Source organism: Lynx rufus, unplaced genomic scaffold (genome assembly GCF_022079265.1).
Source record: "Lynx rufus isolate CCGP_SWC_20201006 ecotype Redwood Valley unplaced genomic scaffold, mLynRuf1.p SCAF_4, whole genome shotgun sequence".
Taxonomy (NCBI): Eukaryota; Metazoa; Chordata; class Mammalia; order Carnivora; family Felidae; genus Lynx; species Lynx rufus.
In genome coordinates this window covers 40,074,461-40,090,408 of record NW_025814856.1, presented here as the reverse complement: position 1 = coordinate 40,090,408, position 15,948 = coordinate 40,074,461, and positions in this window count along the sequence as shown.

Sequence of the window (15,948 nt, the reverse complement as noted above, 5' to 3'; positions counted from 1 at the left end):
TTCTGGACTGGCACCCAAACCGCATGGCACAGACCCCGCCAGTGGTGTGGCACACCTGAGCTCCCAGGATATTTTCCCCCCATCCCTCAGAGAAGCCACAGGCCCTGGACTGGTCATCCTTAGCCATGAGCACCCTCATCAGTTTACCTAGATGGGAAGATAGTGGGATAGTAAAATTTTCCGAATTGACATTCATCAGAAGATACATTGTGATGGTTAATTTCATATGTGAACTTGACTGGCCATGGAGTGTCCAGACTAGACATTATTTGCGGGTGTGTCTGCAAGGGCATTTCCAGATGAGATTAGCATTTGAATTAGTCAACTCAATAAAATCCAGTATAAGTGGGCATTATTCTATCTGTTAAGGGCCTGCACAGAACAACGGCAAGGAAGAAGGTATTCACCCCTTTGTCTTCTGGCCTATTGGAGCTGAGAGATTTCATGTTATCTTCTCCTGCCCCTGGACTGGGACTTAACACCACTGGCTCCCCGGTTCTCAGGCTTTGGGACTTAGACTCGAACTATATCACTGGTTTTCCTGGGTCTCCAGCTTAGAATGCGTATCCTATTGGATCTGTTTTTCTGGACAATCCTGCCTATACAAATGTTAATGGGTATTACATGTTCCAAGGTCAAATTAGGTTAGTAAATTTGGAGTTAGACCCCAAAGCTCTATAGAGTTTATTATTTTAGGGCTTTTCAGAGCCTCAAATACACTGTATACTTTGAGTCCCAAAAGGAAGATAATCCCACATAGCTTTTTCCAAGTAGATACAACCACAGATTTTTTTTGTTTTTATCTTTTTTTTGCCTCACAAGACCAGAGTTCTCAGTGAAATACCTCAGGAATGAGAAAATAAGGCAAAGTCTTTGGAACTGCAAAGATTTGAGATACATCCCCTAACACCATTTCCTACCATGTATGTTCTTGAGCAATTGACTCGGAGCCTCAATCAACCCAGGTGTAAAATGGCCATCTGGGGAGGGTGAGTGGTGACCCTAAGTAGCACCTCTGGAAAAAGGCTTCCTTACCTCAAGGCTGCCATTCTAGACCTTGGGGTCACACAAACCTGAATCAAAACCCACCTGTGCTACATTTCCAGCTATGAGACCTTGGCATTCACTTCAGCATCTTGGGCCACAGTTTTCTCATCTGTAAACTGACTTAAGTGAGAATATGCTCTTCATTAAGTGTCAAAAAATAGCAATTACTCTCAGACTTTCACCCGAGAGGCTGGAATAGGAACAATAACCAAGAAGAACTACCATTCATTGGGCATGCGGTGAATATTTATCCCACTGTGGCTGGCCAGTTTGCATATCCTCAACAGTGACCCAATTCCCTTTAGGGAATCACCTCTTCTATGCTGTGTGTGGTCTTAGCAGGGTGGTTAATGCAGCAACTCACACCCATTATGCAAAATGAAGTATAGGGCTCCTTTTTTCCCATTCCCAGATCCTCTGGTAGAGACAGAGGGAGCCACATTACTTAAGCTAAGCCAAGGGCATTTTCTCTGCCAGGACTCTAAGTCTTGGACAGCATGGGGATACAAGGTCATGGTGGGAGCAACAGGAACATTCTTATGACCACGAAAGTACCTGCCTCCTACCTAACCCCAATCCTAACCTATAAGGTTAATCCAATTCACCTTATTAGTATGAAACCAGTATTTTTTTTTCCAATGTCATGTCATTGACATTGGTTCATGTCAGCAGATACCAGTCTTTAACAATTTAGGTCTGTTCCTTGACAGAATCCCAGGAGGAAGATGGTAAGGACAAAGAATATCAGTAAGTGAAAAATAAAACAAACATGTGCCTCATCTATGGTTTTCATTGGACCACTTCTAAAAACAAATATTCAGAATGTATCCTTCATAAACCTATCAGAAAAAATGGAAACTTCTCTGTAATTGAAGGAGAGGGAATTTAAATCAGACAATTGGTTATCCAAGGGAGGAAAGAGCTGAGAAGCCAATATAGGATATTGAGGCAGTCTCAGAGATCAGCAACAGCAGGGAACTATTACTTCCCTGAATACACAAAGATAAAAAACTGGCCTTGAGGTGTCTGTGTGGCTCAGTCCCTTAAGCTCCAACTCTTGATTTTGGTTCAGGTCATGATGTCACGTTTTGTGAGATCAAGCCCCACATCAGGCTCTGTGCTGACAGCATGGAGCCTGCTTAGGATTCTCCTCTCTCCCTCTACCCCTCCCTCCCTCCCTCACTCACTCTCTCAAAAATAAATAAAATAATCTTGAAAAAAAAAAAAAGTGCCTTATCCCAGCCCAGGGGTGGGTCACCAGCAGAAGCTAGAATCCTGCACGCCTGAGGCCACAAAGGAATCACTATCCAAGACAGAAAGGTAGGGATGGGAAGGAGAATACCGGGCTTTATCCCTACCTCTGCCCTTTGACCTTCCATCCACAGATCCCATTGGCCCAACCCAGCCAGCTGATGCAGGAACTTGAGAAATTCAGTCTGCAGGGGTCACCTCTCTTGCCTCAGGTTGGATCCCATAAAGAAGGCCCAGGACTGGCAAACAAAGGCTCACACATAACGTTGTGCCTAATAAGCTTTGATTTACATGATTCATGTCTCCTTGGCTTCCTGGATAAACATATTTCATCCTTCCTAGGAGACAAAATGCTTTCAGACCCCTATCTCTAACAACTGAAGGCCCATTTGTTTCCCAAAATAAAAAACCAAAACAAAACAAAACCAAAACCAAAACAAAACAAAAAACCTGCAAAAACATCTTCTTTATTTCTCCTCCAGATGTTCTATGGACTTACTATTCTCAGAGACTCTTCATTTCGGGAAGTATTTTATCTCACAATGAAAACCAAATGTAATACACTTGCTGTATTTATTTTTTCTACAGTAAAAATAAAATCTCTAAGAAGTGAGTGCTAGCAAGAGAAGGATGAATGTATAGATCTTTCTGGTCTCATCAGAAAAGAGATATATTTTTGAAAGGAGGTAATGTATGGAATTCAGATTCCTTCCACCAAATTTAATACTAATTTTTATTTTTCTCCAGGGGAATTTCTGATGAGATTGTCCAGCTAAGGGAGCATCTCCTAATGGGATTACCATGTGCTGTTAAGCAGCCACTTTAGAAGAAAATGCAACTAGGGGAAGGGAATAAAGAACAGCCAGTAACCACGACTGGCTGGCAGGGCCGAGAGAGCGAGATTGGCAGTACTTCTGTCTCTGGTAGGAAGAGGAAGGGCTGGTACCCTTGAGCTCCCCCTAAAGGACTCAAATGACAAAGACGTCCAGTCTTGATGTAGACCATTTAGCAGGGTCACAAGGCATTCTGACTGTGGTGAGACACACAGCCAGGGGGTCTTCCTGGCAGCTGACAGTGAGCATGCCAACGGCTAAGTAAAACTCACTCCCTCTGGTGAGCAACACCAGGCTCCTACGTTCTTGGTGGTGGCGTAGGGGGCTCCCATGCTCAGACTGAGGATGTCCTCCACCAGGCTACATTTCCCAAGAATCCTAACTCCGGCCCAGACTGCCCTCAGGAATCTTCAATGGAGAAAAGTATTGGAAGAGAAACAATCATGAAATATATCAGAAATAGCTCAAAACACCTGAATCCAAAGCAATCCTTTAAGCAGGGATGTAACAAAGCCCATGGGGAGGGCTGGGTGTGGGGTCGGTGACCACCCCCAAGTTCAGGCACTAAGGAAGGGCACTCACTGCAGAGAATTTTAAAACAACAATAAAAATTGCCTGGTCTTCATTTTATGACCACCATGAGCTGGCACTTCTAAACAATGTCAATGAAAATATACTCTGCCCTTAAAAAAACAAACAAAAACATCACTTCCATTGGTCAAAATTCTAAACAGTTGCTAAACTAACTGGTTTACTAAACTGAACTGGTGACTCAATTCAGTTTTAGTAATACATAAGCTTCAAATCAGCATTATTTTGCTATTTATCTTTTAATAAACATCATATTCTATATGAATGTAAATTCTGAAAATGAATTATACAGTCATTCCCAACAAACAGGAACTTGACTGCACGTGTTGGTTTCAAGATCAAGTTCCTAATGGTTTGAGCTTGTTTTGTGCAGTTTCTACTTCCAGCCCCTTGTGGTGTCACACAATCCTGTGTTTAAACAGAAGCTTCAAAACAAATAAAGGCAACATAACAGATACAAAGACCAAGAAACAGAATTTGAGTTACTCAAACTATCATTCAGTATATCCACTTGGGTATTTGTGTTTAAATTTTTCAACTGCAAAGACCTTTGAAAGCCACTAGAATCCAACAAAAAAAAAAAAAAAAAAGACATAGATGAGGTTGCGACTTTCTGGAATTTGTGGTGATATAAAAATTTTATGGATCCCAGTGAAATTTAGCCTTGTGTTTAAGAGTTCTCCCAACTAGGAACGCCTGGTGGCTCAGTTGGTTGAGCGTCCAACTCCTGATTTCAGCTCAGGTCATGATCCTAGGGTCGTGGAGCCCCATGTCAGGCTCCACGCTGGATATAGAGTCTGCTTAAAATTCTGCTCTCTCTCCCTCTGCTCATGCTCTAAAAATAAATAAAAATATATATATAAAATGAAATGAAATAAAATAATTTATCCCAACTACCTGCATATCTGTTGCTTCATGTAAAAGAAACGGTTTGAAGTTAAAACAAAAAAACATTCTGTGGTCAACTAGGAGTAAAGCTACATTAACAAAACCAGCTCTACCATCCATCTACTGAACCTGAACCCATGAAGATAAACTTCACTGAAGTCATCAACAAATTTGCAGAAGCTTTGAAAGCAAAAAGTGTATTTACTGCTTCAAAGGAGTATAAGGATTCTCCCCCTTTTGTCAAAAAACACAGTATGATTGGGGCCTCTGGGTGGCTCAGTCACTTAAGCGTCCAACTTCAGCTCAGGTCATGATCTCACAGTTTGTGAGTTTGAGTCCTGCGTCAGGCTCTGTGCTGACAGCTCAGAGCCTGGAGCCTAGTTGGAATTCTGTGTCTCCCTGTCTCTCTGCCCGTCCCCCACTCATGCTCTCTTTCTCAAAAATAAACATTAAAAAAATTTTTAAAACACACAAAATGAACTACTGGAACCTCATGAAAATAAAAAGCTTCTGCACTGCAAAGGAAACTATCAACAAAACTAAAAAGCAACTAACAGAATGGGAAAAGATACTTGCAAATGACTATCAGACAAAGGGCTAGTATCTAAAATCGATAAAGAACTCACCAAACTCCACACCCAAAAAATAATTAATCCAGTGAAGAAATGAGCAGAAGACATGTCTAAAGAAGACATCCGGATGGCCAACAGGCACATGAAAAGATGCTCAATGTCACCCCTCATCAGGGAAATACAAATCAAAACTACACTGAGATATCCCCTCACACCAGTCAGAGTGGCTAAAATGAACAAATCAGGAGACTATAGATGCTGGACAGGATGTGGAGAAACGGGAACCCTCTTGCACAGTTGGTGGGAATGCAAACTGGTGCAGCCGCTCTGGAAAACAGTGTGGAAGTTCCTCAAAAAATTAAAAATAGATCTACCCTATGACCCAGCAACAGCACTGCTAGGAATTTACCCAAGGGATACAGGAGTGCTGAATGCACAGGGGCACTTGTACCCCAATGTTTATAGCAGCACTTTCAACAATAGCTAAAGTATGGAAAGAGCCTAAATGCCCATCTACTGATGAATGGATAAAGAATTTGTGGTTTATATATACAACGGAATACTCCTTGGCAATGAGAAAGAATGAAATATGGCCTTTTGTAGCAACAGGAATGGAACTGGAGAGTGTGATGCTAAGTGAAATAAGTCATACAGAGAAAGACAGGTACCATATGTTTTCACTCTTATGTGGATCCTGAGAAACTTAACAGAAGACCATGGGGGAGGGGAAGGGGAAAAAAAAGTTACAGAGAGGGAAGGAGGCAAACCATAAGAGTCTCTTAAAAACTGAGAATAAACTGAGGGTTGATGGGGGGCGGGAGGGAGGGGAAAGGGGGTGATGGGCATTGAGGAGGGCACCTGTTGGGATGAGCACTAGGTGTTGTATGGAAACCAATTTGACAATAAATTTCGTATTTAAAAAAAACACACAAAATGATTTAAAGTTTTAATCCATTGCTCTTTTCCTTTGTGATGCAGTAATATTTTGCTTTATTTTTCAAGGGCATGATTATAAAGTCAAAAAAACATTTGGAGTGTCTGTGTTTCTTTTCTATTACTACTGTTTCATTTCATAATTGTTACTGAAAATAATTTTGTTGCCTAGTGAAGGAAGATCTCAGATACAGTAGGTGGCTATTGCAGGTATGCCTTTACCAAAGAGGAAAACTTTTTGTTCATTTCCCCCCACCATCAGTTTTCAATAATAATAATAATAATAATAATAATAATAATAATAATAAAGAGCTTGGATTCTTGATTTCTTTTTCTCAAAAAACTCTCTTCTAAATTTGATTAAAAGCAAACTCAGGTTTCATGGTGTTTCAGGAATGCTTAATGGAGCTTATTCTTAAGTACCACTAATATCCACATCCTTTCTCCTAGGATGGATTTCCCACACTGAAACCAGATTTCCACCTTCCTTTTGCCTAAAGATGTATCATCTTTCCATGTCAGAGAGAGACCAGATCTCATTTTATCAACTCTCACTCCATAACCAGTCTCCCTCTCAGCAAACACAGTGTTTTCATAACCTACCATGCTTTTTCTGCTTTATGACTACCTCAGTCACACAACAGTTCCTGGTACGACTCCCTATGGATATGACAAGAAGCCCATCACTGTCTAAATCCTCCAAGGGCTTTGTTCAAAATGCCAAACCAGAGCCTTTGGGCATCAATGAATGTAGACAGAGCCCTGGAAGTAAACCTCAAGTTTGGAACGCCCTGACTTGAGAGATTGGTGAGTAGGACTTGAGAACAAGTCCATTAGAACCTGGGCCTTGATAAAGTTCACAGGATTCTTTTCATTTTGCTGAACTTCCTGGTGAAATAAATCTATTTTGTTCTATGAAGTCACTCAACTGGGAGACATCCTAATGCCATTCTATAAAGTCCCTTCAATTGTTGGGGGAACATGTGATTAATTCACTAACTTTAGTATCCAAGAAACTAGGATTGGAATCCCAGCTCCACCATTTATCAGCTCTGCCATGTTAAGGTAAATTCCTGAACCGTCTGAGCCTCACTGCCTCACCTGTCAAATCATGACGCCACCTGTGACCTCTAAAAGGGGTCCAAGAATTAGGTGAGTAAATATATTTAAAGCATTCACACCAGCACCCAGCATACTGTAAATGCTCAGTAACTGATGGATTCACGGTATTGTTATTATTTGAACAAACACTGTCACTGCAAGACTGAAAGAAGATAAATGGATGGCACAGAATAAAGATTACTCATGTGACAAAGGATGTCAAAGAAATGTCATTTAACTAAAAGAAAACATGTGGTGGCCACTGGCATGGCAACTATCAAATTACAGCAGTCACAACAGAGAAAAATCTACATCTCTAGTGTGTCATGTAGGTACTGATTAATAAGATCCCCATGGGAAGGTCTGTGTTTTTATTCATCAAGGGCCAGCTGAGGAAAGAAATGAGAAGGGCAGAGAGAAAGGAGGAGGAAGAATGAGAAGGAAGGGAGAGAGAGAGAGAGAGAGAGAGAGAGGGAGAGAGGGAGGGAGGACTGGAAGGAAGGAAGGAAGGAAGGAAGGAAGGAAGGAAGGAAGGAAGGAATTTCACTAATCCCCAAATTGCATCTCATAAAATTTCATGACAATTAGGAGGGAGAACCAGTATGGAAAGGAGGCGACAACAGAATTATAACAGAGAGGCATCTTCAAGAACCCCACAGTGCTTTCTCCTCTTAGGAAGTGGTCCCCCAAAAAGAAAATATATGGTCATATAGACTAGATGTCTTTAATAACTTCCTAAGAGGGAGTACTGTAAAATTTAAATTTTCTTAGCAAAATCTAGATTTGGAAGACTGAAACTCAACTGTGCCAAAATATTAATGGAATTGTGTCACAGTAGTAGAATTGAGCAATTTTTGTTTTCTTTGTACTGTTTTAATCTTTCAAGAATTGAAAACATATTACTTTTTTAATCAAAACTTGAACTTCAATTTTTAAACTGGTAAGGAAAATTTAACAATTACCTAAGGTAACAGGAAAGGTGGTTCAAAATGGCAGCACAGCAAGACCCTGCAACTACCTTCTCCAACAGACACACCAAATCTATACCTACATCTAGAGCAATTCCTCCTGAAGAACTGAAGACTGATTAAGTAGCCTCTGCACAACAAAGGATAGAGAGACCAGAGAGAAAAGGGTAGGACAGATGGAGACACAGAAATGATGAGAACCCAACCCCAATGAGACAACCTGCATTAGGGAAGGGATATAACTGAATAGCCCACATACAGACTCACCTGCCCTGGGGCAAAGTACATAAATAGTGGTTTAAAAGGCAACTAGACTGTAAGTGAAAGAAATGCATTTAATAACCCTAGATCATCTGCCAAATGGGCAGAAAACTGCTGGAACTCTCTCTGTGGTAAGAGGCATTGGTGAGCACCATTTTTTACATTCCCCCTCCACCATGATGGCCTAAGTAGGAGCAGGGTTCAGCATTCTAGACCAGCCAGCTAGACTAGGGCCCATACCTGCTTCAGTTCTAACAATCCCAACAAGGTGGCCAAGGTGAATTATAGCCTGAGACACCCAGTCCATGCCCACTCCAACTCCAGCATCCAGCTAGGGGGGGCCGTGACATGGCCAGTCTTGGGACCTCCCTGGCTCAAAACTGTTCTAGCTCCAGCTGGCCTGCCAAAGCTGTCAGGCATATGCAGTCCACATCAGCTGCTCAGGTCCTACACGAGGTCACTCCTTCAGGAAGAGGTAGCTGTTAAGCCAAATTCAAAGACATCAACAAAGTCAAACAAAATGAGAAGACAGAACAGTATGTTTCACAAAAGAACAAGATAACACACGAGGGGGAAAAAATCTAATGAATTAGAAATAAGTAATTACCTGAAAGAGTTCAAAATATTGGTCATAAAGATGCTCACTAAACTCGGGAGAAGAATAGAGGAACACTGTGAGAACTTCAACAAAGAGTTAGAAAATATCAGAAAGAACAAATGACAGCTGAAAGAATACAGTATGAAGACACTAACATAAAACACGGGATGGGGGGAGGACAAACATAGTGCTTTCAGAATGCATTCAAACTGAAGCAACTACCAGCTTGAAACAGACTGCCATATATATTTATGAACCTCATGGTAATCGCAAACCAAAAACCTAATAATAGAAACACAAAAATAATGAGAAAAGGAACCCAAAAATAACAGTAAGAAAACCATCAAACCACAAGAGAAGAGACCAAGAGAAGAAGAAAGGAAGAGAGAGGAGCTACAAAAACAACCAGAAAAACCATAAAATGGCACTAAGTATATACCCACCAATGAGTACTTTAAATGTAAATTGATTCATGCTCCAATCAAAAGAGAGTAGCTGAATGGATGAAAAAACAAGACCCAATTGCATGCTCCCTATAAAAGACTCACTATAGATCTAAACACACACGCACACAAAGTGAAGGGACAGAAAAAAGTAGTCCATGCAAATTGAAAATAAAGGTGATATAGCAATACTGTTATCAGATAAAATATACTTTGAAACAAAGACTGTAACAGAAGACAAAGAAGGCATTATATAATGATAAAGAGGTGAATCCAAAAAAAGGATACATAAATAGTTTATGCACCCAACAGAGAAGCACCTAAATATATAAGGTAAAATTTAAAAGACATTAAGGAAAAAGTTGACAGCACTATAATAAAAGTCAGTGACTTTAACACCCTACTTACATAAATAAATAGATCAAGACAGAAAATATGGATTTTCTTTAGCCTTAATACATTAGAGCAGATGGACTTAACAGATATATACAGAACGTTCCGTCCCCAAACTGTAGAAATATACATTCTTTTCAAGTATACCTGGGACATTCTCCATGACAGGCCACATGTTAAGCCACAAAACAAGTCTCAATAAATTTAAGAAGACTGAAATCTTATCAAGCATCTCCCCCAACCATAGCTGCATGAAACTGGAAATCAATTACAAGAAGAAAACTGGAAAAAAAAACACACACACACAAACATGAGGAGACTACACAATGTGCTACTAAACAACCAATGGATCAAAAAAGAAATCAAAGAGGAAATCAAAAAATACCTTGAGACAAATGAAGATGAAATCCAACTTTCCAAAATCTATAGGATGCAGCAAAAGCAGTTTGCAGAGGGAGGTTCATAGCAATACAGGTATACCTTAAGAAATAAGAAAATTCCAAATAAACAATCTAACTTTATATCTACAGGAACTAGAAAAAGAAAAACAAAACAAGCCCAAAACTCAGGGAAGTAAATAATAAAGACCAGAGTAAATATAAATGAAAAACAGACTAAAAAAAAAATCAATGAAACAAAAGCTGCTTCTCTGAAAAGATAAAATCAATAAACCTATAGCCAGATCCATCAGGAGAAAAATAAACAAATAAATAACAAAAAAGAGAGAGAAGGTCCAAATAAAATCATAAATGAAAGAGAAGTTAAAACTGACACCACAGAAATACAAAGGGTGATAAGAGATTACTGTGAATAATTAAGACAACAAATTGGGAAACCTAGAAGAATGGATAACTTCTTAGAAACACACAATGTTCTAAGACTGAATCACAAAGGAACAGAAAATCTGAATATTTTCTAGAGCAATTACAAGTAATGAAATTCCATCAATAACTTAAAAACTCCCCTCACCTATCCCCCAAAAAACTTTCAAGACATATGGCTTCATAGTTGAATTCTACCAAACATTTGAAGAATTAGTACCTGTTCTCAAATTGTTCCAAAAAACTGAAGAGGGATGAATGCTTCCAAATTCATTACCCTGTATACCAAAACCAAAGACACTATCAAAAGAAAAAAAAAAAAAAAAGCCCAATATCCCTGATGAACACAGATTGGAAAATGCTCAACAAAATCTTACCAAGTTGAATTCAACAATACATTGATGGGCATTGAGGAGGGCACCTGTTTAGGATAAGCACTAGGTGTTGTATGGAAACCAATTTGACAATAAATTTCATATTTAAAAGAAATTTTTAAAAATCATTCCAAGTAGAAAAAAAAAATAAAGGGAATTATACTGGTAAAAAAAATAAATGAAAATAAAAATAAAAGGATCAAACACCACTATCAAGTGGTATTTATTCCTGGAATGCAAGAATGGTTTAAGATCCACAAATCAACCAATATGACACAGCACATTAACAAAACAAATAATAAAGATGATATGATCATCAAGGGTGTGTGGGTGGCTCAGTCAATTAAGCAACCGACTCTTGTTTTCTGCTCAGGTCATGATCTCACGGTTTGTGAGTTCAAGCTCCACATTCGACTCCATGCTGACAGGAGCCTGCTTGGGATTCTCATTCTCTCTCTCTCTCTCTCTCTCTTGCGCGCTCTCTCTGGCTCTCTCTGGCTCTCTCCCAAAAAAAAATAAGAAATTAAAACAAAATCATATGATCATTTCAATAGACAGAGAAAGAGCATTTGACAAAATTCAACATCCATCTTTTTATGCTAAAAACTCTCAACAAAATGTATATAGTAGGAATGTACCTTAAACAAATAAACAAAAAAGACCATATACAACAAACCCACAGCTAACATCATAGTCAACAGTGCAAAGTTGAAAGCTTTTCTTCTAAGATCAGGAACAGGATAAGGATGCCCACTCTCATCACTTTTATTCCAACATAGTATTGGAAATCAGTTAAGGAAAAGAAGTAAAATGTATCCTAATTGCAAAGGTAAAATTGAAGATTACGTTGAAGATGTAAAACCATCACTATTTGGAGATGACATGATACTATATAGAGAAAACCCTAAAGACTCCACCAAAATACTATTAGAATAAATGAATTTAATAAAGTCACAGAATACAAAATGAACATCAGAAATTGGTTGTGTTTCTATACACTAATAACAAACTATCAGAAAGAGAAATTAAGAAAACATCCCATTTACAATTAGAAATATTTTTTAATATCTATTTATTTTTGAGAGAGAGCAAGCAGGCAGAGGAGGGGCAGAGAGAGGGAGACAGAGAATCCCAAGCAGGCTCTGCACTGCTAACACACGAGGCTCAATCTCACAAACTGTGAGATCATGACCTGAGTTGAAATCAGCAATCAGACACTCAACCAACTGAGCCACCCAGGTGCCCCACAAATGTATTTAAAAGAATAAAATACCTAGAAATAAATTTAACCAAGGAAGTAAACAACCTGAATCCTGAAAACTGTAAGACATTGATGAAAGAAATTAAAGACAATACAAATAGGGAGCCTGGATGGCTTCCTTGGTTGAACTTCTGACTCTGGATTTTGGTTCAGGTCATGGTCTCGCAGTTAGTGAGTAGGAGGCCTATGTCAGGCTCTGTGCTGACAGTGTGAAGCCTGCTTGGGATTCTCTATCTCTGATCCCCCCCCCCTCCTTCCCTTCCTTCTTCCCTCCCTCTTTCTCTCTCTCAAAATAAATAAACTTCAAAAAAATTAAAAGACATTACAAATAAATGGAAAGATATCCTTTGTTCACGGATTAAAAGAATGTCGATATCGCACAAAGCTATCCACAGGTTCAATGGTATCCCCATTAAAATACCAATGGCATTTTTCAAAGAACTAGAACAAAAAATCCTAAAAGTTGTGTGGAACCACAAAAGACCCTGAAGAGCCAAAACAATCTTGAAAAAGAAGAACAAAGCTCGAGGCATCACACCCCCCAATTTCAAACTACACCACAAATATACAGCAATCAAAACATTATGGTAGTGGCATGAAAACAAACACACAGATCAACAGAATAGAATAGAGAGCCCCAAAATAAATCCACACATATATGGTCAATTCATCTATGATAAAGCAGGCAAGAGTATATAATAAAGACAGCCTCTTCAATACATGGTGTTGAGAAAACTGGACAGCCAGTTGCAAAAGAATGAAACTAGACCACTATTTTATACCATATACAAAAATAAATTCAAAATTAATTGAAGACATGAATGTAAGACCTGAGACCATAAATCTCCTGGAAGAAAAAAATGAGTAGTAAGCTCAAAAAAGTTGAGTATTTTTTTTTTGGACCAGTCTCTTCAGGAAAGAAAAAAAGCTAAAATAAACAAATGGGACTACAACAAAGTAAAAAGCTTCTGCAAGGCAAAGGAAACCAGCAACAAAATGAAAAGGCAACCTACTGAATGGGAAAAGGTGTTTGCAAATCACACATCTGGTAAGGGGTTAATATTCAAAATACATAAAGAACTTACACAACTTTGTATCAAAAGTAAATAAGTAAATAAACAACCCAAGTTTTAAAACTGGGCAGGAGACCTGAAAAGACTTTTTTCCAATGAAGGCATACAGATGGCCAACAGGCACAAGAAAAGGATGCTCAACATCACTTGTCATCAGGACAATGCCCATCAAAACTACAATGAGATATAGCCCCACATCTATTAAGTTGGCTATTATCATAAGGAAAAAATAACAAGTGGTGGCAGGATGTTGAGAAGAGGAGGCCCTCATGCACTACTGGAAGTCCTGTAAATTGGTGCAGCTACTGTGAAGAACAGTGTGGAGTTTTCTCCCAAAATTAAAAACAGAACTACCCTATGATCCAGTAATCTCACTTCTGGATATTTATCCAAGAAAACAAAAACACCAATTCAAAGAGATGAGTGCACCTCTGTGTTTATTGCATCATTGTCATAATAGCCAAGACATGGAAACAATGTAAATGTCCAGCAATGGTTCAATGGATAAAAAAAGATGTGCTAAGCACACACACACACACACACACACACACACAGGAATATTACTCTGCCATAAAAGAATGAAATCTTGCCATATGCAACAACATGGATGAGCCTTGAGGATATCATGCTGAGTAAAGTAAGTCAGAGAAAGACAAAGACTGTATGGTTTCACTGATATGTGGGAACCCCCCCCCAAAAAAAACAAAATAAACAAACAAAACAGAAACAGAAACAAAGTCAGATACAGGAAACAAACCACTGGTTACCAGAGCAGGGAAGGAAGGGAAGGGATGGGAGAAAGAGGTGAAGGGGATTAAGGGTACAAATTTTCAGACACACACACAAAGTCACGGATATGCAATGTACAGCATAGGAAATATAGTCTGTAGTATTGCATTAACTTTGTATGCTGATAGACATTCTGGAGATCATTTTATGATGTATAAAAATATTGAATCACTATAATATACACCTGAAACCAAGAGGATATCGTAGGTCAATTGTACTTCCATAAAATTATTTTTAATTAAAAAAAAAAAAAAAAAGGAACTGCACAGGACCCCAGGGGTCTTCTTGGATTAGATATGGCGGACACATTCTTTTGATAAGAAAAATCCTTTCAGGGGCGCCTGGGTGGCGCAGTCGGTTAAGTGTCCGACTTCAGCCAGGTCACGATCTCGCGGTCTGTGAGTTCGAGCCCCGCGTCGGGCTCTGGGCTGATGGCTCGGAGCCTGGAGCCTGTTTCCGATTCTGTGTCTCCCTCTCTCTCTGCCCCTCCCCCGTTCATGCTCTGTCTCTCTCTGTCCCAAAAATAAATAAACGTTGAAAAAAAAAAAATTAAAAAAAAAAAAAAAAAGAAAAATCCTTTCATAGATCCTTTCATAGATCCTTCAATTGAAGTAGAAGAAGAAAATGTTTTAGGTTTGTAACCAGATCATTTAAAAATACGACATTATGAAATACTGAGACTATTGTTCCAAAGGGTAACAAAGTACAGGGCAAAGGAAATGCTTTATGCTACTGGAAACAAATGCTAAATCCCAAAGTGAGAAATCTTTAATCAACTATCATTGCAGAGACAGATGCAACCAAAATCTCATTATAATAAGCCTATAAAGTATGTTTTTGGAATTGGAGATACTATCTTCTTACAGACTAAGATTCTGGATTCTCAGTGCCCCTACCTTAATTCAAACCAGAGCTATACAGAAAAGAACAGAAACACTTATGTACTTAACTTATATGCCACTTTTTGAAAGTAACTTCCATTTTCTAGAATGATCTCTGCATATAAGCAGAGGTCATCTCTATTCTGTATATGAGTAAGCTTTAAGATTTTGAACTTGAAATTTGGGTTCATTTGATTAGGAACTGAGTAAAATTAAATAATCTTATGTAATGGGGAAAAAATAAAAATAAAAGAACAAATTCAAGGGGCATGTTTAACCTCCCAAAAGAAATCAATGCTTTCAAAACATGAGCCATACATGTGGTACTTATCAATAAATAAGTCTCTGGACTCTACCCAAACCAGCTGAATCACTATCTTGGAGTGCCGTCCCTAATCTTCATTTTACCTAGTTTTCCAGGTAATTCTTAGACACACTCTGGTTTGAAAACCTCTGATTAGGAAATTAAGGGTATAATAATTCAGTAGTTCATTCAAGATCTACTCAACGGCTCTTCATTTTCTTACTTTAAGTACTGAAACTACTACCTCTCTGAAATTATTTTCTGATTGGCCTTTTGCTGAGCTGGCAAAGGCCAATCTGTATTAGCAGTAAGTGAGTTTCTAAAACCAAGTGAATTTCTTAAAGCCACACACACGCAATCTAAGACTCCAGACCACTCCTGGTCCATTGCAGCTACTTGCACGGAGTCACATAGTCCTCCCTGGGCATCTTCCTAAATTCAAGGACCTTTTATGATGAGGAATTAAATGTCTCCAGCATACAGAGAGAAATTAATTAGTGCTCACCAAATGAACAACGATTTCATTCCCCGCATGAATATATATTTTGCTTTTGTCACAGCCCAAA